This window comes from Hesperophylax consimilis, chromosome 6 (assembly GCF_061612785.1).
Source record: "Hesperophylax consimilis isolate HC1 chromosome 6, BYU_Hcon_1.0, whole genome shotgun sequence".
NCBI classification, from domain to species: domain Eukaryota; kingdom Metazoa; phylum Arthropoda; class Insecta; order Trichoptera; family Limnephilidae; genus Hesperophylax; species Hesperophylax consimilis.
Genome location: NC_142841.1, coordinates 28,832,070 through 28,857,419, shown reverse-complemented (window position 1 = coordinate 28,857,419; position 25,350 = coordinate 28,832,070). Strand labels below are relative to the sequence as shown.

The 25,350-nt window shown below is 31.5% G+C and overlaps 1 protein-coding gene across 1 annotated transcript in view; it reads right to left on the bottom strand.

Annotated features, from left to right (window-relative positions):
- mamo (maternal gene required for meiosis) overlaps positions 1 to 25,140 on the bottom strand; it is a 145,865-nt gene extending 120,725 nt beyond the window's left edge. Inside the window, exon 1 of the mRNA XM_089632538.1 lies at positions 24,866 to 25,140. The gene's annotated coding sequence lies outside the window, so the exon portion shown is untranslated. The remainder of the gene's footprint in view (positions 1 to 24,865) is intronic.
- Between the last annotated feature and the right edge of the window lie 210 nt (positions 25,141 to 25,350).

Sequence of the window (25,350 nt, the reverse complement as noted above, 5' to 3'; positions counted from 1 at the left end):
GCGAGATAGAAGGAACTTCAAGTATTTCACATCGTGTAGACTTTCTGGTCGAGCTTAGCACGCTATTTTAATCGGTTGTTTTATTAGCGTGCTTTAGTTCAGATGAGGTAAGCATTGAATAATAATATCTGATAGTAGCTACCTACATAGGTACATATTACATGTTAAATGAGTACATATAAATTGGAGAATCTTTTCATGTAGGTACAACAGAGTAACTTTAAGGGTTCTTAAAACAAAGTTTGAAACATTTATTACCAACTTCTTTAATAACTGCATATTCACTTCATCGTTACCGTTATTTTATTATAAATAAATTAAATCACAATAAAATAATCGAATTGATTAGAAAACAATGGTTTCTTGATGAACTTATATAATTAAAAAGTAATAAGAATATACGAATAAGAATCGACAAATAAATAGCTAAAGATAAAAAATATTAATATGAACGCTGATTAATTAGCTATCGTAGTAAAAAATAGTTGCTTTAGAATAATAATTAAAAATATATATAAGTCAGAAAATCTCTTAAATTTTGTTCACGTTAATACATTTATTTAATTATTATAATTATTTTTTGTTATTTTACCACCTTAATACGTCGAATATCCCTGATTTGGTTGTTTTAATTTATAAAAAAAAATATAATATAACAATAACTAATTAATCACAGTTCATTGTAATAATTTTTATCCATAGATACTTATTTTTTTAAACTTATTTGTCTATTGCTATTCATTTGCATTATATGTTTTTGCTGACGAAGAAACCATTGGTTTTGAAACAGGTCGATTAATTCGATTAGTGGAGAATACAAAGTGATTTATTTTATTTAAATTTTTACCTATTTCATATTAAAATCATTAGTATTTCATACATTAAAAAAAGTCCAGTGACAGTATTTTGATGCGACCGGAATTGAACACGGGATGTTATTTTGCCAATTTGGGGTGGAAAATTTTTTAATTATTTGAGTGTAAGTAGTTTGATTAATTTCAAATTCAATCGAGCAGGTATTCAATTATAATATACTATTCATAGGGTTCAATTCTAATGCAACATCGAATTTTAATTTTTCCCTCAAATAGGACTACTAGGTTCCAGGTCCTGTGATGTAGGTTGTGAAGCTTGATGGAACTGACATCTGACAAAAATATATACATAACTGCCAACATGATTATTCCAACCTCCTGTTTGCATTGAAGAGGCGATTGAGTTTTTGCAGGTACGTAATATGATCTTGCAAAATAGCTTTTATTATTAATTTGACGTAAGTTATTTATATTTAATTTAATAAAACAGAACCTTACCATTAAAATATTTAAAATATTTTAAAACGTTTTTCAACTATAAACTAAGCGGTACCTAAGCACCAGATTTTATTTTTCTAGACGATGAATTAGTAGCTTACCCGAGATATCGTTTGAGAATATTGGAGGCGAAGCTTAGTGGTAAATCACTATTTTGATTAATCTTTATAACGAATTGGTGTACATTATGAATACCAAAAAATATGATTGAGTTAAATTGAAGGTTTTCCTATTGTTTCGCTTGAGTAGAATACAAATAAAAAAATAAATTATTCAATAAAAAATATAAATGTAAACTACTAAAAAAATTTTTTTTTCAATAGAAATATATGAACGCGTAAAGGAAACAACTTAAAAAATACAGTATTATAGCTAAGATTATCTGTGAGTTTCACTTGATCAACTTTTTTGCTTTCTTATAAAATTATTTACAATATAAATAAAAACCATTTTTATGCTTGAAATCGAACGTTTCTAGACTCCATTTGTCAAGCGATTAAAATGCCTATTACCTACAATATAAGGTATACAAAGAATATATATATGCACATTTTTGGCTTGTAGCTTCCTCATAAGCGCCGCGGGGAGATCGATTGTCTAGGCCTGCTAGTACATATTCGACCGTAGGTCCATCTAATTCGACGAACTTCTCGCCGAATATTTTTTTACACGACTTCTTCTCTTAAGTCGTTAACATTTCCACTTTATTTTTAGAGTATCTGTTAGTGCAAATTCGAAAAAAATGTTACGTGTATATATTGGGCAGATAAAAATATACGGACCGTATATCTTCGTATACGCCATCTCCACTTACGTCGTTAAGATTCCGACTTATTGTGTTAAAAACATTCAAAAGTCTTTGTCCTAACTCAATTCTTGATATAATTTTTGCCTCCTTTCCGTTATTTTAGAAAAAAAAACATTAGCCATAAGTCAATCGATGCGCACTTACAACTCTCCACTACATACAACAATTCAGGCACATAGGTATACATTCCCGTTCACGTACACAAACGTATACTTATTACTTATTATACACAACGAACATTTTTACATTATATAATTTATCTTTACCTTAAATCATTCCCTTCATGTTACTAACTCCGTTCGGTAAAATATATTATATTAAAATCACCCATCGGATACATGTCATTGACACATATTAGACATTATTAAACCTTATAAAATGTTTAGCACTAAATTTATAAAAATAAAAAAAATTTAACCCATATAATTAATGAAGTCTCTTATAAGCTAAGGAGAAAAGTTATGTTTAGTTTTTTTTAGTAACTTGACTATAGTTTTAACTTATTTACTAACTTTGTGAATTGTTATTCATTTACAATTTATGTTTTTTTTTTGCCATAATATGGTAAAAAATAATCCCTTACGCTTTTCTAACGTAAATATATTTTTGCTGTTGTTAATTTTTTTTTATATTTGCTAATTTCCATATTGTTATCCTGGTTAGCTTAGAAATGTTAACATGTTTTTTTTTCGTAGTGTGTTTAGCGAATATATTTTATTTTTTTCCTTTATTGATTTATTTACCTACATCTATTATACATTCTTTTTAATCGCATGCCCAGGTAGAGGATGTTAAATGGAGCGCTGAAGAAAAGGAGATAGAGGAGAGGAACGTTGGAAAGTACCAGGAAATCAGATCTAGTCTTGTGCATTTATTTTTAACGATGGTCTTTCACCAAGGCGATACTGAGATTATCTACACGGAGAAAAATTATCATTGCTGATTTATAATCTCTTCAAATGTTTGGTAAACCGGTCAAAAAAGAGATTGCAGGCAGTTTCCTGCTAAACTTTTAGTAAATTCCCATTATATCGGAACACGTGTTCAAGCAACTGCATTTTCCTTACTAATATTGTTGGTCACCATGAAACAGGCAATGGCCTAGTAAGGTGATTTAATGTATCATATGTAAATAAATGTTTTAATGTGTTATTCAATTCAATTAAATTCAATTCAATTTTGTTTATTCATTTCAAGAACATTACAAAATTGTTAATTTTAATGCGTTTTTAAAATATATTTATAATAAGAATTCTTAGATTAATATTAACAGTGTGTATATCAACTATACCAGTGATAATAGAGCTTGCCTTTTAAAGCGTGCTTCATTGATGCAAAAAATGTCGATATCCGAATTGATTCTGTTCAACAGAAAGATTGCTCTCCCCACAGGCATGACCATTGGCAAGTTAATTCTGCAGGCCGGGAGATAAAATAGACTATGTTGTCGGTGACGTAGATAACCATCGGGAACATAGAAATGAAGGCTCTCCATGATGACCGAGTTTTCAAACCATCCACGAATCAGTCTAAAGAAATGTGTAGCAATGCGCACATCTCTCCTGACCCGTAGATAGTTCATTCCGAGCATACCCAAAGGAAAGTCAGTGGGATAGAGCCACGGGTAGTAGCCATACTCCCCCATGTAGAGAAATCTCAAGAACTTCTTCTGAACTCTCTCCAACATGAGAGAATACTTTACCTGGTGTGGACTCCAAATCACCGACCCATTTTCAAGTCTACTCCTTACTAAGGAATTAAATAAAACTATAAGCACCCGGTTATCTCTAAAATTCCTTGCAGTGCGTAGAACAAAGCCCAGAATTCTAAGTGAAGTGCTACATGCCGCCTCAATATGAGCATGAAATGTCAGCCTACTATCAAACATGATTCCAAGATCCTTCATTGTCGAGACACTATGTAATTATATTTTTATTTTATAAATAAAATACAATATACAATGACGAAATGCGGAAATATTAGGATTTTTTATGACACCGTGATAATTTATTATGCCGACTAGGAATACAAGACAAAATATAACATTCTTCTGCAATACAAACACAACTAAGTGTCAGTCACACTCACTGACCAGTAGGATGCATGATCTGGGTAACAAGTATGGGAGTACTATTGATATATTATACGACTAAGCGTAATATATACCAGCACTTTGTTGAATCTTAAAAATTAGAGTAGCGTTGGTAATGTAGTTTTAGTGATTTGTCTTACATATAGAATTGTTCTAGTCTCTGTAATATTTTTTGTTACTATTACAAATTTTACTAATATTAATTCATATGTATTAGCTTTAACTTTTTTGTATAATTTTCGATAGCTTACTAGATATATTTTGTTTTAAAATTCATGTAAAAGCCCGGCTGGGCGTGAAACCTAAAAAAAAATATTACTACAAAATTATTATTAAACCTATCAACTCATTATTAAAGGGCCTGCAATCCTGTTTTTATCCGGATTATGAATAATTTAAAAATTTAAAAATATTTTAAATGATGTAGCAATATTCAATATGGGTAATTTTTCTCCGTGTACGTCTAAGTATAGTGAATAAACATCATATCCATTAGTCGCGTCACCGTAGACCGTCCTTCTAAGTAAAGCGTCACTCAATTTGCACATTTCATGACGCTTGCTCATTCCAACCGTATGCAAGTAGTTCCTACGTATTTTGGTAACCAAAAGGCTGTATGCATTATGCAACGAAACTGTGTGATCCAATTTAAAAGCATGAAGTCACCGAATGTTCGTATTCTGTTTCGATAATGAGAAGAGCGTGGTTAAAAATAGCCTTAATCGATTCGTTGCTGCGAGTTCAATATTTTCCCATAGAAAAGATACCTATTAAAATTTGCCTTGATTTACAAATTTAACCATTCTTCAGGTGATATAAAAAATTAAAAGTTGGTCTATTTGCAGTCTCCTACGCTGATAGATGGACTTGCTAAAACCGTGACTTTATGAACAAAAGCATTAAATCATCATTTACAGTGACAATCTTTTAGTTAACTGGAACCTACATTCTAATTAAAATACCTAATAAGAAGTCCGAGGATAATTTATAAAAAAGTTTGGTAAATTAAGAAGATTTATTGCGTGTAGTTAGGTAAATATTAAAAAATAGAATGTTCAACTCTGTAAAATCGATTAGAATGTTCGGGGACCATAAATGAAAAAAAAAACCTTTCTTTTCCATGTTTCCAGAGTGGAAGATTCTCTAAGTATCGCCCTGGTGTATGACAATTATTCAGAATTGAAACATGGCTTGAAACGGTTTTGGCCGTGTTTGGTGACTAGATCTGAATTGCCAGATACGTTCCCACTTTCATCTTCCACATCTCCTTCCTTTACCCACAATCTTCAGACCCACAACATACCCCAATTGTGGATTCCATAGTCTCACTGGCTTCACACGGTTAGGATCAATTGGGACTCTTTGTGGTTTTAAATAAATATACTTGTATATAACACTTCTGCTAACAATGTTCTGTTAAAGTGCTGGTAAAACTCATCGAAGATTCGTCGGCCGCAGCAATTAATAGTGGAAACAAAAGGAGTTTATGCGTTTGGCGTTTAGGTAGAAACAAAGCGGGCGTCGCTGCGCGTAGATTATATTTGATGGTGCTCAACAATGGTGATTTGATGGTGTTCGAAAACGTGAAAACAATAAGCAGAAAAAATATGTAAGATTTTTTTACTTGTGGCCGAAGTGCGGAAAGTAATGAAAGCATTTAACTAAATAATTGGAGCAATTAAAATTATTAATATAATCTCACATGCTTTGATTAATAACTTCATTTCAATATTCTATAAGTTAACGTGTCCAGGTATCAAAACGGACTCTCACCTATAATAAATTGAATTTCCTCTTTTGATTTATTATACTTTGTGAACCGGATGCACTTCAAAATAATAACAATGCCTTCGCATAATTATTTTGCAGAACTGAAAGATTTATATCGTCTCAGTTACTCGACCGGGCGAATGATAAGCATATTGTTATTTATTATTATTATTGAACCATTTTATAATATAACTTCGTTAAATTATAAAATACCTATACTTATTTTATCTATATTTATAATTTTTTCAGTATACGTAATGAATTTATGTCGCAGTTATTAAAATAATTGGTGGTATAATGGTCAGCGGAAACCGGATAACTCAATACAATACAAACCTTCAAAAAGTTATATAAAGTCATGAAAAATGATGAAACAAAAACTAGGTTAAATAGGTTTATAGGTTACTTTTTTTCAACGCTTTTAATGGATGTATATCACTTTTTGAAGGTGTGTGGACTGTGGAGTTGTCATTGTGTTGAGTTATCATGGAACCTTTTAATGGTTTTATATCACTTTTGAAGGTGTGTGGAGTTGTGATTGTGTCGAGTTTTCATGGAACCTTTTAATGGCTTTATATCACTTTTAAATGTGTGTGGAGTTGTGATTGTGTTGAGTTTTCATAGAACCTTTTAATTGCTTTATATCACTTTTAAAGGTGTGTGGAGTTGTGATTGTGTTGAGTTTTCATGGAACCTTTTAATGGCTTTATATCACTTTTAAAGGTGTGTGGAGTTGTGATTGTGTTGAATTTTCATGGAACCTTTTAATGGCTTTATATTACTTTTCAAAAGTGTGTGGAGTTATCATTGTGTTGAGTTTTCATGGAACCTTTTAATGGCTTTATATCACTTTTAAAGGTGTGTGGAGTTGTGATTGTGTTGAATTTTCATGGAACCTTTTAATGGCTTTATATTACTTTTCAAAAGTGTGTGGGGTTATCATTGTGTTGAGTTTTCATGGAACCTTTTAATGGCTGTATATCACTTTTAAAAGGTGGGTGAAGTTGTCATTGTGTTGAGTTATCATGAAACCTTTAAATTTTACACAATTGATAAACAACCGTTAATATTAGTTAAATTAAACAAGTTAAAATTTAAACCATGTTTATTAGAAATCGGGTAATGTTTTTAAACACAATGTACCTATGAAGGAATATACCACTACACGCAGGTGTTTTAATATCAATGTTCCAGCTTATGGGAATATGGTAACTCCAATTGACTGAACGAAGTGGAATGCAAGAAAAGAATTTTAATAGTTTCTAATATGATTTTTCAGATCTGGACACTAAACATAGCTAAATCATTTCAATCAAGTTTTCAATTCTAAAAGAAACTAGAGTGAAAATATTATAGCTTAAAAAAACATATGTTCATATTCATCAAAAAATAATGATATATATATACTTAGAATTAATATATCTTTATTTTAAAACCGTGAGAGATTTAATCACCCTGTGATTGGTCAGCGGTTTCTGTCAAAACTTACACAGCTACCTCACGGGTCGGCCGGCCACGTGCCTTAATTTTGTGCCAAGTTGCGCTGCGTAGACTCGTACACGGTTCACCACTAAGATATACAAATTATATCAAAGGAATTCATGTTTTTATTAAATCTTGCTAAATATTCAAATTAAAATTTTGTTGATTTCATATCGGCCCGAGTGGGATTGAACTTATTGTTAAGCAACAAAACCGAAGAAAGTATGACGTCATGCGTATCCTGTCAGATTTCGATCATTTATGCGGTATTTTAAAAATAAAAACCTTGAAAATTATTTTAACTATGAAATAAACAATTGTAAAAAAAATAAAATAAAATGGTACATATTTAAGTTAGAAGGTTAACATTCATAAAATTTGAAAAAAACTGTAATTCCTTATTGTTGTATCTCTACTGAGGCACTGTGAGGCTTTCCTCTGTGAATTCTTAGTTTCAAATAGATGATATGTATATATTTTGAAGTATTCTAAACAACCGGGATGTAATATAAATCCATTTATATATTTGTTCTTGCCTTGTTTTGAACTTGCGGCCTTTGGTACGAGAACCAAGGGATGTACCACTCTTCCACGGAAGTCGTAAATTTCTGAAAACCATTTTATGTTATGGAGTAAGAAATTAATAGTTAGTTAAGTAGCATGGATTTGCAATAGCGTGAGATTCTGATTAGATACTGGAGAGTTTACTAATGAATTAGAATCTATTGACATTATCAATTTATTGACTTTGAGAATGTCCATAAAGATTATCTGATTTCTGCTTTCTATAAGAAAATACTATGTTTTTCTTTATTTCTGGAATCCGAGGAACAGTCAAACTCTAAAAGAACTTACTAAATAATAGTCACAAAAAACTTGATACAAAATCTCTTCCCAAAATCCATCTCCTTTCAGCAACAGCATTGACTTCATTTTTGCAACTTGTTGAATATAAATGGCGCGTTGTGATATTATATGGGTATACATTACGTAAATACATTTACATGGCATTAATAACAAAGTAAAATTAATAAAATACTTATTTTGATCATTTTCAAAATTAGAACTGATTGTGCGAAGAATTCAGACAAGCGATAAAGTAGGTACCTACCTATAACATTATATTTTTAGCAGGAAAACATATTAATTCTCATTTTCAAAATTGAAACTGATGTGTCAAGAATTCAGATAATCCCGCGATTTAATTTAAGTGTGATTTTGAAAAATGAGAACTGATTGTGGGAAGAATTCAGGCAAGCGATTAAGTCTCTACCTATAAAAACTATAATTTTAACAGAAATTTGTTTTAGTTGTAATTTTAAAAATTCAGACTTTCCCGTGTTTTTTCACTGGTATGCGTTGGTTTTATATAATAACTAACAATATTTCAAAAAAATTCAAGTGTTTCTATGTCTAGTCAAGTGAATATTAATTCTTAGCTAGGAAATGTTCTAAATAATCAAATGCTTTGCGCTCGAGTTTTCGATGGTGTCAAAATTACAAAAAAACATGGCCAAAAAGAGCCTTTTATTTTATTTTGTGGATGTTCAGGCATAAATATTTATTTTTTTCTCGATCATTTTCTAAATAACTTAATTTGCCACATTATACAATAAAATCATAACCGAAAATGGGTTCGTAAGTAGGAGATTTTGAACTTTAAAGCAGTTTTCATAGGCATTATACATTATTTTTTTCTGGGCTTATAAAAAGACTTATCTAAAAAATACTAGATTATTTCAAAGGTCAAGATGTATTCTACTCGCAGTATTTAATTAAAGCATCTGAAACATTTCTAGGCGACCAAATTTTCAAACCAAAAACACATGATTTTGCATTACTACGTATGGCATCGCCATAAGTGGCTTATTGAAGTTATATAAAATATTATGCGTTTGTTACGTGGTTGAGTAGCTACTTTTAAAAATGTTACATATTTAGTTCAAATTACTAAGAAAGTATCAATAAATAATGCGCCCTATCAAATACTTATACATGCTAAATAAACAGTTTTAATATTCCGAGAACAGTGTACGTTCCCCTTCTGATTTTAATATAAATAAGTTAGATAAGCATATAATACGTACGTAAGGTAAGTAGTGGCCAAGTGGATATCAACAATAAATTATCTCTATTATACTAAAATAAATGCTCTTTATTCGTCTGCCTGTTTGTGCGCTTAGTTCTTCTTCTTAGTTCTCTTATCATTTAGAGAATTTCTTCCTGAAGGTTTATACATATAATACATCCATATTTTATTTATAGAAAGTAGAGAAAAGTCGAGCAACGCAAGATACCCGCGTTCACAAATGTAATTTTCTATTTTTCTCTCATTTAATAAATCTATAACAAAATTTCCTTTGAAATCTTAAGATTTGTAAGTAGGTACTTAAATACCTATCTACTTAATTATAAACTACTTATTTTACGTAACATTTTTGTTAAAATTTCGAATAAGGAACTATACAATTTATCCAAAGATGCGTCACTATCTCAATGATTTTTTTTTCAATATTTCTTGGGGCAGGTAGGTACTACAAGAAATTTCAAATAAACACGACGATTTTACATTTGAAAAAAGAATCTTTACTAATGGTCACGATCTTGAAACGATGGACCGTGCAAACAAATGTACAGAAGGAGAAAATGCAAAACGGTCGAGTAAAAACAGAACTTCGCCACCTAATCTATGTAACCATCACACAATATACCGCGGAGGAATGCAGAGAGGATTAAACACCACACATCTCTGTCTTGGCATATACTCCTTGTAAACATATTAAACAATATGCTCTTGACAAGACCCGACCGATGTAATTGTTTTTTTATGTGATTCCTAAAATTTCCTTTGCCTATGGGACTATGGAATTCCCAAATAATCTAAGGTGTGCAGTGTAGTCTGTTTAGAGAGGCTGGGAAAAGAGAGAATGAAAGAAATGGAAAGAGAAAGGTGAGGAAGGAGATACCTGGCTAATAACAGCTGCTCACAAATATGCATCTTGCCATTTCAGCGCCTTCTTCAGCGACCGGTTTCATTTGAACGTCTTCTAAGGACGTTCTGAACTTCTTAAATCCACTCCTTCGATATGGATTCACCTCCTTCCTGGCACTCCTTTCTCTGTCTATCCGCTTTGCATTACAAACTAAGAATCATCTAAGTCTTAAAAAAAGGTCTTTTTTCTTTGGGTTGTTTTTTAGTCCCAACTGTTCCCAACCGTCTGGAGCCAGTGAGACTATGGCATCTCCATTTGAGGTATGTTGTGAGACTAGATGGGAGGGGAAAGAAATGTGGAGAAAGAAGGTGGGGAAGTATCTGGCCGTTCAGATCTAATCAACACGGCTAAAGCAATTTCAAGCAACGTTTCAATTCTGAATGGTGATCTTACACCAGGGTGATTCTAATAGTATTTTCCACTCTGGAACGTGTCGCAAATATGGTGTAGGTATATATTTTTTTAAATGAACAATTTCTAAAATAACCTAATTTAATCAAATTAAATTCATTTGCGCACGCTGGGATTTGAACCCGCGATTTGAACCTACAGCTTGCTAGTCGAGAGCCTTATCCCTCGACCTCGGAGGCCGGAGGCCGTTTACGTAATTATTGTACATATTTGTATGTTGTTCTCTTCTCTATATAAATTAACTCTCTTATTTATTTTTGTACTGCACTGTTTCGTAAATTCCTCCTTGCACAAAATAAGTTTTAAACCCAAAGAACCAAGCTCTTAGCCAATGTACAGAACAAGTAGTTAAAAGGTTTCTATGAAAGTAAATAAATAAAAATAGACCGATTTTACGGTGAATTGTTAAGCGTTTCAATTTTTGGAATTTCCCCACTTGCTTGGTGATTTTCTCATCGTTTTGTTCCAGTTTTCTTCCATAATGGTCAAAGTAGACGAGAAGAGTAGACACAGAGATTGGACACGCCTAGCTTCGTTGGTTCTTTCCGTTGAGGCACCGTTAGACCCACATAGACCCAGACAATTCGAGTAAAACGAACTTTTTAGGCAGCTCGGTTAGGCGGTGATTTTTTTGGCCCGGGGAATACCCGCCTTTTCATTTCACTGCCTTAAATAATTGCTCTAACGCTGGAGTGATACTCGTGTATTTTATTATAAAGTTACACAGATAATATTATTACATTTTTGCTCTTTCGTAGGTAATGTTGAATTTAATACTAGACTGATATTTCAGTGTTTGTATGGCTATGTATCACGTTCTGTTCTGCCATTAGCAAGTACACGTGCACACAATGTACAGACCGGATTTATAATAGACATGAAAAATACACATACCCAATATTTCTCATAAAGTAATTTTAATGGTATAAGAATAATTAATATACAATCATCCAATCGGTGATACATAGATAATGGGAAAGAGAAAGGATATATTGGGATTACTTGGCCAATAAGTTCGAGTAAATGAAACTAGATATAGATAATGATTTTTGGTACTGTTAAAATAAAAGTGGTGGTCTTTAGGTACGAACTACGTTGAAACAATCACATTTTATTATACATCTTCCACTCTGGATAACAATTATCTGATTTTTTTTACAGTACCTAATTAATATAACCAAATGTCATCCATGTACCGGGAAACTTCTACAGTTAGTTCTTATTTCAAATTTATTGGTATAACACTAACGGTGAGCTTTGGCATTTTGAAATTTGAAAATACGTTTTTTCCTGGAATATCTTTAGCATTTAAACATTTAAATTCAGATCTATGAAGCCTTTAAACATGAATACGTATCAAAATATAAAACCTATTAATGGTTTCCATTTTTCTTATTTGTTTAATGTCTATGGGAATATCCTAATTCCATATTCAAATTCAACATCGCAAGTACATTGTTAAATCTTCGTTATCGCTAGATCATTTTTATGTCAATTTCGTCATATCCACCATTTTAAATCTGAAAAATACTTAGGACGGGTTGTTTCAAAGGATTTGAATAATTCATCAAATTTTCATGTTAATTTTCAGGTTCTGTGGAAGTTCTATTCAAGTTCTGTTATTATATCAGTATGCTCCAGATGCTTCGCACAACTAAAATAATAAAATAACTTGAATAGAACTTTTGCAGAACGTGAAAATTAACATCGAAATTTGATGAATTATTCAAATTCTGTATAGTATCTAGAATGTCCGGAACCTAGTGGTAATAGCGGGAAACTGTTGAATCTACAACAACAGCATCTAAACTTTTCAAACAAAAACGAAGAAAGTCATTGAAAATTATACTTACCCCACGGCAGCCATTTTGTTTTTAATTTGACCTTAAAAATTCGAAAACGAAAGAAAAAAGTATACCACAATGTAAACTCCAAATGTGATGTAGATTCATCAGTTTCCCGCTTGAGGTATTAGTTTCGATACAACACGTACAAGTACATTAAAACGTGAAAATCAAATGAGTTATTATTCAAATATGATTAAAAATTTCACGGCCACAAGTATTTTTATTATTTGTTTTTGTGGTGTTATATTATATAACACATCTGCACTGATGGTGGATATTGCAATGCTGTCCGAAACGTTGGCTAAAGAAGGAGTTAGCGCAACACGGCATAACACCCCAAAAACAAATAACAAAAAAATGTTATTATTGTATAAATATTGCAAAAAAAACTAAGACAGAAATAACATAAGTAATAAATCCAGAAACGTTGCCTGAAATAAATGTCCATGACATGGAAGCCTTTGATATTAATGCCTGAAAACAAATTGAAATGGAAAAAATCGACTTACCTGTGTAGCGCCGAGCCAAGGGTCTCCATTCAATACAAATTATTAGAGATGCTTAACATCACACAATTGACTTGATTACTGTAAAACTCCTAGGGTCTAACGTGGTCAAAGAAATCTCCATGTTCTCTGTACCATGCTCTGAGTTGAAGAATCGGAGCCATCCGTGTCCTCAAATAAAATTCTTTGAAAAAAAATGTTAAAAAAGAGCCGATTTTATACTGTAAAACTAAAAATAAAACTAATTTTTATTAATGGTATTTTTTTCATGGCGAATGGCGACACTTTCTAAGGTTGACTGTTTGCAGCTGTTTTAAGATATCTCAATTTTTATTTAGGGCCCGTTCCCACTTCCGTTTTCAAATCGGAGGCGGGTCCCGTTTTAAAAACGGACGGCCAATGGCCCTGTTCACACTACCGTTTTAAAAACGGATCCGTTTTAAAAACGGACCATACTCTACGAAAAAAAATAATTGTCGATTCAACAAAAACATGTTATTTGCTCATTATTCAGTAATGGTGCGCAATGGACGACGATGAAGCTCTTGTTGTCATGTGGTACTTATTAAATAGAAGGAAAAAAGTGAAAAGAAAATTTTGAGTATACCCAATCATAGCCGAATGATTTTCTGTAGGAATTTTCCAAGTGTTAATTGGTGAGTTAAGAAGTGATGAACTAAAGTTCTTTAATTATTTTAGAATAATAATGAATGGATTATTTATATAGCGCCGTTTTCACCATGAAAAATCACCTCAAGGGCGCTAAATGGCTTAAAAGAATGTCTATCACTTCCTTTAACCATCTACTGGAATGAGTTTCAGAGAGCTTAACATATCAAAATACAAAATTGAGAAAGTGCATTTGTCCTGAAGAAAGGCTATCGATATTTTAAAGTAAGAAAACAATAAACACTCAAATATTTTTTATTATGTGTTTATTTAACTAATACGCTCTTCCGTGCATCTCATTAAAGCTTTAAAATTTAAAAAAAAGTAAACTTAAATAAAATAAAATAAAAATTTTGATGTACAAAAGTTGTGTACACCAAGTGTTTTGTTTTTATTTAGTTAAAGATAAAATATTACCATACTCTTTCTTCGACCAGTGGTATTAAATTTTCGGGATTTATTTCCTTATCCATTATTGTAGTTTTGATTTATTTACTTAACAAAATAACCAAATACAAGCACGCAGCGTGCCTGCTTCCTTGCGACAGGGAGCGGGCGGGGAGGGGTCGGGGTTTGGCGGGGACTCTGCCGGAACGACTGGACGACAAGTGTGAACAGCTCCATACAACACTATGAGCGAGCGTGTGCCGACACGATTTGAAAACGGACGCGCTGCGTAGGCGAGCCATCCGACAAAAAATGTCGGATCCGTTTTCAAATCGTGTCGGACAAGTGTGAACAGCTCCATACATCCACTACAGCCACTAGGGCATCCGATTTTAAAACGGGACCCGCCCCCGATTTGAAAACGGAAGTGGGAACGGGCCCTTAGGGCTTTCGTGGTTCTGTTTCCGTCGGACGGAAAAAATATTCATTGAAGCATTTTATTCTGCTTCAACAAAAAAATGGTCGAAATTATTTTAATAATTTAAAAATCCACGATAATAAAATAGTTTTTTTTAATTACTACATTGACGAAGATTGCTAAGAATATAAAAAAAAACCAGTAGACTAATCTGCTTTGCAATGATTGTGGTAACACCAATAAACTGTGCACACAGCTTGGTCTAAAATTTTTGCGAAGAACGATTTCAATTTCTTAGAAATTTTTTTGATAATGTATACTGAAACCCAGCCAGACAGTGAAAATAAAACCAATTTTTTTATTTTCGATATGTAAGAAAACTCAACTTCGCACTATAAAGATGTCCTTATGTCATAAATAAAAGCCAATAATGAGGAAAATCGGAAGAACTTTGAACGTGTTATTAAGGATAAACGTAACGTATGTTATAATCTATGTATTCATAGATGTCGTTAATTTAACCATTTTATGAAAATACACTTTTTGCAAGTTATGCTTTCAAATATTTAGACTAATTATTTGTTTGCGCCCGTACATACCCAATATGAATATGAAAAAATGATTATGTCCAGTCCATATAAAAACTATTTATACTTACTATTATTATTACTATTTATTTATTCTTAACTACTTATTCTTACTCTTATTCTACGCAATATGAACATGAATAAATGATTCTGTTCTTATGAAAGCAATTTATTCTTACTCTTATTATTACTATTTATTTATTCTTACTCTTATTATTACTATTTATTTATTCTTAACTATTTTTTCTTACTCTTATTCTATGCAATGGTAACCGGATAAATCGTCACAATGATAATTCATCACATCTTTTAAAAGTTATATAAAGTCATGGAAAGTGATGAAACAAAAACTTTATTAACTGGGTTATGTAGGTTAGGTTAGGTTAGGTTAAAAAAAATTATCGGTTCTAATGACTTTGCAATATGTATACCCTATGCAATATGTATACGAATAAATAATTCTGTCAGTATAAAATCAGTTTATTCTTACTCTTATTGTTACTATTTATTTATTCCTTACCATTTACTCTTACTCTTATTCTACACAATATGAAAATTGATTAATAATTATGATTACGGGCGCCAAAAATAAATCGTCTTAATATTTTAAAGCATAACTTGCAATAAGTAATTTCCATAAAATATTTAAAATAACGTCATCTACGAATTCGTAGATTATAATGTACGTAACGTTTACCCTTAAGCTGCAAACCCCAAGAATCATTTCATAGTACCCACAAATATATACATAGTCGGTTTACGACACGGTGAGTATCGAACCTGGCCCATACAACTGCAAGTCGAACGTTCTTCCAACCAGTGTACCACCTTTTGTGTGTGATACTTCCAAATTATGATCGACTAGATCAGTTACACTAACACAAGTGTTTGTCTTATTTTTCCAAAGTTCATTTTCCATAGCTGCAATAACGAATTTAAATCATTCGTTTTTAGGACACGAGTTAAGTCCATCATTATATGATTATAATGACTATTCAAACATAATACTTAATATTTATTATAATATTCCATATGTTTTAGGACAGATTTACTCTAGTCGTAAGAAGATTAGTTAAGAATGGTGCTACCGCGCTACGCCTGGCTATTTAATAGTTTAACTACTGGCCAGGTAGCTTTTAAATGGCAAAGCCTAAGTAGTCGGATTACTACCATTCGATTTGATTACAGTTAAGTCAGATTAAGACACTTAGCGTACTTAGCTGGATAAATGATTTTTTATAATTATATGATAATTATATTTTAAGCCTAAATGGTTCGTAGCAAAATTATCTTTTTATTGATTGGCGAAGCGTGTTCGTAGGTAGGTACTTTTATTATTATTTTGGCACTGGATAGGCCGGGTGAAAAGTACAAACGGTGGGAACCAATATTGGACGATTTGCGTTGCGACAAAACTTTGATAGAAGTGTAATTTATTCAAACAAATGATTTGAGTGTAAAAAATAATCAATGGTAACATACAACTTTTATTATAAACGAAAACATGAAACGGAATGAAGGTAAAGTGAGGAAACCATGGAAAAAATCACATAATCAAATTCATTAGATTAAGTATGGAACAATACAATTATTTGACAAATAACAGATGGTTAATTATAATAAATTTAAAGCAATTTTTTGCAATGTTTTTGCTCCATTATTACACAAACATAAAGTATAAAATATCTTGGTATAGAAATAGGTATACGAAAAAATGGTGAGACGCTAAAGTAAATGTTATTTCAACAAAACTAGAATAATTTAAAATATTTTATCTCAAAGTGAAGTTTAAAGAGTTTACTAATCCTTATTCCAATATAATTTTTTATAATTTTTTTCAAGTACTTGTAGGTATTGAAGCTCTTTTTTAAAATGTCTTTGCATAAATATTCGACTGCAGTTGTCATTAAAAAAAACCTATATTCAAAAAAATTCACTTCGTATGTTATGTTGCTTATAAATTATTGCTCTGGACTATTGCTTATACAATGGACTAAAAATGGCTTAACGGCATATGCATGAAAACATATTGATGAGATATAAAGAATATGTCTTCCGAAATATCATTTTATCGAATTTGTAAAAATTGGTCAATAAAGAAAATGTGAAAAAATGTGATATCAGAATAACTGAAACACAAGATAATATTCAATTTATAAAATTTGATGCAACGCATTAGTAATTTTTATTGAAATAATTAGTGAATTTGCTAGGCGTATAGTGTGCATTCGCGAAAAACGGCACAAGGACATTCGTGAATGCATTACGGTATAGCGGGCGCGGGCGGCAGTCCATCACGATCCGACTACAGAATCTGAACGAACTATACTACTTAATTATTTATTCAATTCATTAGAAATATACAGTTTAAAGATGCAATATTATTAAATAAATCGCGTTACTTCATGTTTTCACAAAATTATATTTTCACAAGTTTCCATTCCCTGAACTAGAAACTATAAGAAAAACATATTGGAGCTCACGATTGTTTATTATGTTGAAAAACTTATTTAAGATTAACGCGCGTGTTGATGGCAACGCCATAAAACTATAAACCCTTCAGTGAATAAGAATGAAAGATATAAAACTGTTCGGAATCCAATTCAACAAACACAACGTCTCAATAATTCAATTGCCTTTAAATAAGATTGACATAAATAATTTGAAAATTAAGTAAGGTATGGTTTTAGATATATTATTTTCTTGTATAGCAGAATATGTACAATTAAAAACACGGCAGTGTTACTATTATTTTATCTATGTTTGTTACGGCATAGATGAAGGTGTATTTATTATAATTCAACTTGTCTCAAGTTTCATTACATTCAATTCACATGTATGTACGAGTATAAAACGGCCGGCATAGTCCAGTGGTAACGCATTGGACTGCCATTCTGAAGGTCGCGGGTTCGAACCCGGCGTGCGCAGATAAATTTTATTTGATTAATTTGTGTTATTTCACAATTAATTAATTAAAATAATATATAGTATATTTGCGGCACGTTCCAGAGTGGAAGATACTCTCAGTATCGCCCTGGTGTAAGACCACCATTCAGAATTGAAACGTTGCTCCAAATGGCTTTAGCCGTGTTTAGTGACTAGATCTGAATAGCCAGGTACTTCCCCACCTTCCTCTTTCCCTTCCCCACTTACCTTCAGCCTCACAACATCCCCCAATTGGGGATGCCATAGTCTCACTGGCTCCAGACGGGAGCAGTTGGGACTCTTGTGAGGTATTCACTATAAAAAAAAAAAAAAAAATACTTTAATAATTGATGAAATTATGAGTAACTCTCAAAAATCACAAATAATTGGGTCGCATCTAGGAATTGAACCCAAGAATACCGGGGCTTTGCTCTGCCACTGAGCTAATTCGACCTATTCCCTTCAGTCATATTTTGTATTGTACTTCGATTAAGAACTACCAATATTAGCTTAAGACATTTTTTTAATGGCTGATTTATTTATGTTTTCCTGGGTTCAACTCCTAGATGCGACCAAATCTTTCGTTGATTTTTCAGTTTCAAAATTTCGATTGAGATCACTAATATTGTCTTCAATAATTAAAATTTTACAATTTTCAGATTTCACTCATTAAGTTAATCCAACATTTTTTTAATTGTGTTCAAGAATAAATAATTTATTTAAATTTTTTACTGTGCACAGGAATATATAATTTTGTTTTGGGTGATACCTACTAACCTGCAGAAAGTTATTATTATATTTTTATACCGAGAAACATAATTTATTCCTATTGAACAACGAAAAAAAATAAAAGAAATGTATATCTAGCATTTGGTCTATTGTCGTAGGTTTGTTTCATTTGCTAGCTAAGTCCTTCATCATATCACAAGCAAAATTTCCAGTTAGTATGATGGTAGTAGGATATTACAAATATTTTCGGTTTATTCACAACCCGAGAATGTTTCTTTCTTTTGAAAAAAGTTTATAGTTGTATGGCATTTTGAGTAAACGACGCGCGACGCTACGTTGCGAGTTAAAAATATTTGCAATAACCTACACTTTCTAGACCGAAAATTTACGATTTTCATAGAGCCAGAGCTCACTATTCTACAATTTTTGCTGTTTCAAAAAATAATTCTCTGAAGATAATTTAATAATTTAATGTAAGAATATTTTTTTGAACACAACTAAATTATCGTGATCGCATGCCAAAGTGCTATGGCATTATCGGAGTAGCAAAGAGAAAAATCTGAGGTGATTCATGACCGTCGGGATAATAGATATATCGAAAAGATTGTAAAAAAACTTTGCTGTAAAAACCTACCTATGCAAAAAATGACACTTTTTCAAAGTTGTCGAAAGTGCATCGAGATAAATATAGAGTTCATTTCTAAAAGTCAACCATGCAACAATCTATTATAGTTGGCACGTTATTACTTGGCACTTGAATAATATGCAAAAAAGTATTTAATAATAATAATATTGGACAATTTGTATAGCGCCGCTTTTGTGAGATATCACCTCAGGGGCGCTTTACAGTTGATGCAGGTATTACGAATTCTTCAAAATTTACAGTCCTAAAGCAAAATATTAGTCCTATCTATAGTTTAGTAGGTTTTTAGATAAAACAAAATAAGTCGAAAATAGTTAGATACCTACTTTGTTTTACAGCATTATTTATTATGCGGTAAAACAAAGTATGGTAATTATGCCGACCGAGTCCTGCTTCCAAAGGGTTTAATAAAATAACCCTCAATCCTGTTGACGATCCGATTATGAATATTAATAAATAATACATGGCAAGACCAAGTGAAGTTAACACGTTAGTTGGATCATGTCATGAGTCAAAACAGAATGGTGTGTATGAGATAATGTATGAATGTGACTGAAGCAAGGAGTGTGTTTCAAGAACAAGTTGTTTGGCGATTCTTCTCCTCTACCTGCCCCCGCAGAGATAAAACTTTTCCAAAAAAAATATTCCCGGGGAAACTGCGTGATGGTTAGTTAATTAGTTAGTCATGCTAAAGTAGACAATGCTTTATTTATCTTTGAATGTTACTAAACAATTTTTGCTTTCTTCGAAAATACAGATATTTTTTAGTGGTTATAAAATATATTTTATTCAGGCAAACCACTTTTATTAATTTCTTCTAAAATGTGATCATATCCTGATACTTGTGATTGGTGATGATATAGCTCAATAAAAAAAATAAGCTCTGTTAAAAAATATTAGCAGACAGTTTTTAAAAAGTTATTATACAAAGCACGCTGTGCTGAGAAAAATTAAAATTAAAAAAATTGCAGACTTGTACGTAGACCCGTAAGTAATTTGAAGCTTTTATCATGAAGCTTTTATCATTTAAGATTTTCACGGCCTACAGTAGTATGGTGATTTGTTTTTGGAGTATTATGCTGTGTTGCGCTAGTTCGTTCTTTAACCAACGTTTCGGACAGCATTGCAGTGTCCATCCTCGGGGCAGATGTGTTATCTTAAATATGTAATCTTACACGTCTGCCCTGATGATGGAAACTGCAATGCTGTCCAAAACGATGGCCAAAGAAGGATTAGTAGTAGGAGTAGGCATAATACCCCTAAAACTAATCACTTTAATACTTTTGTATCATAATTACCATTTTTCAGGATAATTTTCTTTTTTTTATAATTTTTAATGTAGATTAAATAATTATGCACATTTGATGTCGTTATAATATGTAATAAATATGACATAGGTATTGCATTAAAATTTCACACAATATACCTAACTACAAAGGATTTTTATAATCACTGTGACATTAAATAACCTAATGCATTCCAAACAATAAATACACCTGAATCCGATTTTTAAATCTTAGGAATAAAAAAAACTATGCCAAAAACGAGACTTGAACTCGTAACTAATCCTTATCAGAAACATCTGGTAGGTACTCGTATAACTATATCTACCACTTAGCACTATTAACTGCCTCACAGATTTTATAAAATATATTATTATCTCAAAAGTTTCAAACTAATTTAACGGACAAATTTGTATGACCCGTCAGAAGAAAAGTATAATTTTTTTAATGCATCTAATTTTTACCTCTCAAAATAATTTTTTCGACGTAGGTAATGCAGAGTCAAGGGTGGATAAACACTTTTATGCAATCCATAAATAAATGCAAACACAACTGTATTGATACATTATTTATAACAGTTTTATAACTCACGCAATTAAAAATGTCAACTTGGTACACAACTTAACGGGATAACTTACAACAATGCATTTGAAAAAAAACTTTTATCACAATCGTTTTGAAATATTAGAAATGAGAAGCAAAAAAGTATGCCGAATTACATTACTCCAATGGATCGATAGAAATAAACTGGTTTTATGTTGGTGTAGGTACAGAATCATACCAATCGGTATCCGCGTACATTATTTGATATGATAATAAACGATAAATATTATTTCATGGAATAGATAACATTTGAAAAAATTCAGCGCAGCATTCTCTATCTAGAAAGTAGATACCTATTTGTGCAATTTTGTTGGGAAAATGATGGGTATTTTTGGACTGAAACAAATTATTCTACTATACGCACTATTTTAGTTAATGATTATTATTTATTAAAAATATTAAGTCTTAATATTTTAATAAATATCTGACCACTGTTACAAGAGCCATTAACATACAAAATTGAGACGATACCCAGAAACCTATTCGTGAAAAAAACTCGTTAAGTTCTCTGAAAAAAGGGACACATTTAATAAGCACTTTAAAATAGTTATACAATAATGAGAAGTAATTATTTCGGTATCCAGAAATAGAAAATAATGCATTTTTATAGTTTTTTCCTTAAAATTAAAATCAATCCTTCATTTGACTACAACTGTTATTGATGCTAAAGTTTTAAGGTACGATTTATTTTCTTCTCTTATTTAACGCAAAATATTAAAGTATAATCCTAAAATAGGTTCATAGTTTGCTTTAATTTAAAAAAATATACCTAAATGACTATTTTTATATCACTACCTTAAAACAAAGCGTGAAGAAAATACGTCACATTATCCGTTTTTTTTAACGAAATAGATATTAAAATGCATTTTTTCCATTTCTTTAAACTGAAATATATTCTCATTATTATCTGTCAAAACCTGTTTTTAAGCAAAATGTGCGTATTAATTGTGTAAATGTGTATATTATTCTTATTCTACTGATGTATTTTATACTTTATGTACTTGGAAATAATTGTTTTTATATATTACCCACACTCAGGCAGTGCCTTCGTGGGTTTTCATTTCTTGTTTATACTATTTATTATTATATATTATGTTATTATATACTATTTGTTATTATGTATTATATGCGTAAAGAAATGATAATAAATAGAATAAAAAATAAAATAAAAGTTGTCCCTATTTTTTGTATATTTACTAGAAACTCAATATCAATATATTTTTGAACTGGCGTGGAAATCGAGCAGCATCACTCAAATGCGTAGGTATAGGTAGAACATTACGGCATGGATACATTTTCCAAGGTACAAGCTTATCTATTTTAGAGATATTTAAAATATGAATATTTATAAATGTACCTATTACGCACCTAGGATATAAATAAGTACTCGCAAAAAACAGATAATTAAATTTTAAAATGTATATAAGTGGAGATAAGTTTAGGTGCTTTCATTTAAATATATATAAGTGTAGGTACTTTCATGCAAAATGAACAAACTTGGTATTGCCGGACTATAATAGCCTTATTTTATAAAACTAAAGAACAACGTAATTTGCATTAGAATTAGATATATATTTTTATAATAATTAAAATAAAATAACTTTGTTTAAATACCACTCAATAAAGTGGTATTTAAACAAAGTTATTTTATTTTAATTATTATAATTATGTATACCCACAAAGTGTTTGCTACAAGTGAAAAATTATATATTTTTATTTTCATTGATATATTGGAAGTTTTTTTATAAAATATTATTTGGTAATGTGAGCCTCACTGACTGTAACCCGTGCTGAGGACCCTATTCTACAATTTTATGTGACAAATTGTGTGTAAATAAAATGGACTGTATTAAAATGATGTTACATTAAACGTGTTTAAATGAAATATTAAGATATAAAATAAATATTAAGGTATTTATAAAAACTAAGCAATATGTATGTTATTATTAGTTCGGTTGTGTATTATATGTGCACTATATAGATATTTAAAAAAACAACCTTTTTGAATATATTTTTTTGTAATACATCCTCTTTTGTTCTTTAATCCATATCTTAATTTTGTTTTTGAAATGATGATTTTTTCCTAATGTTTTGTGTCAAGTTTTATGCAAGAAAATATTCGGTAATAATTTCAAAGATACCAACGGCCAGAAAAAAAAAATAATTAAAGGGACTTGCGCTACTTACGGGTTTGCAATCGAATTATGAAAAGGCAATTAGTGTGTCAGATGAGATTGGTCAGATGACCGGTTTTTTTCAAATCTTGAGTATTTTTCTATGAGATTATAAAATTGCAAAGATTAGATAAAACAATTAATAACTTTGCCTGCGTGGGAATAATTCCAATGTATGACAGTTCAGCGTACAAGATAAGAGGAATAATTTTTATTGATAATTAAATATTTTTATTGCACCGTTTCCGTGAAAAATCACACCAGGGGCTCTGTACCTATTACATAATGTAGAATTACGGATTATAAGCGTTAATGTTGTAGGCAACATTATTATATTTATGGGAATGCTTAATATTCTAGAATGCAAGTATTCTGTCATTCTGAATGCACATCTCTTTACACGTGCGGTCGACGCTAGTTATTACTTATAAACATGATAGGTATATTGCCATTAATCATTTCATACGTTTACACATTTTATTTCATTGGTCCTACACATTACATTTTGCTACATTGTGCAAGATAAGATTATGGCGGTAAATGGAAAATTTATTTATATCGCATATAAGAAAAATAATGCATTTTTCTTATTAATAAAAAAATCCAGTTGGAAATGCGGTTGAACAACTTCAAATGGTTTCTTATAGGATTTAAAAAAAATGCACGCATTTAATCGATAATAATAATTAAGTAATTTATTTACCCCGTTTTGATGAAAAATTATATGTTTTTGTGACTTATATATATTTTGAATACAATTCATGGGTTTGAATGAAAATGTTTTCAGTGTATGTCTGAATTAGAATAACCGTTAAAATGAACAATGAGATAAATGCAAACACTATTTGATAACATCAAAAGTCCGTGACGCTTCGGAAAACATTTTAAAAACTTACTTTCAAAATCTTCTTCATAAATCATTTGTCCATAAAATGATCACTGCATGCACTAATTCGTGCACTTTTGAATTTCCAAATTGCAAACGTTAATTTCACAATAAAGAATATTTGATCGTATTGCATCCGAGTGCATACAACTGTTAACCGTTATTTACAAGTTAGTAGTTTAATAACTCGACGAAAAAAGTTTGGGTTGAATGTTAAGTGTGGCGCGCGGGAGGAAATGAAACTTTTCTACAGAGAAAAACTGTGACACTGTCGCTGGTCGCGCTTTGGCGCCGGGAGGATTGTTCCGGCCAAAAATGCAGAGGAAAGGTCAACTTCACCTTGGGATCGACAGGAAACTGCGGAGAAGCCGAACGAAGAAAACCTCCCGTCGGAAAGTCCTGGCTCCGGAAACCGGACAACGTCATTTAGGAAGATGCAGATGCTTTGGTCAACTCGCGGCGGCTGAAAGAACTCGGCTGAAACCCCAGCAAACTGGCGAGCACTGGTCGCCTGACGCTTGACGCCTGGGCCACCACGCGAAAGTGTCGCCGTGCCAATCAAACTGTCACTGCATAGGACCGCCAAAACTTGAAAACAAAACAGCGCGGGCGGGAAAAACTATTTAAAATCAAGAATTCTTTATTTAATTCAATTTTGAACGCACTAATTTTTGTTGTTGCGGATTACGTAACGCCACTACCGGTGCACTTTCGGTTGTGATTTATTTACCTTGTTACATATAAAAGTGTTTGGTTCGGCTCGGCGGCGCGAAGGACCGGCGAGAGGCAGGTTTGCCGTCCAACTGTCTGAATCGTGTCCGGCG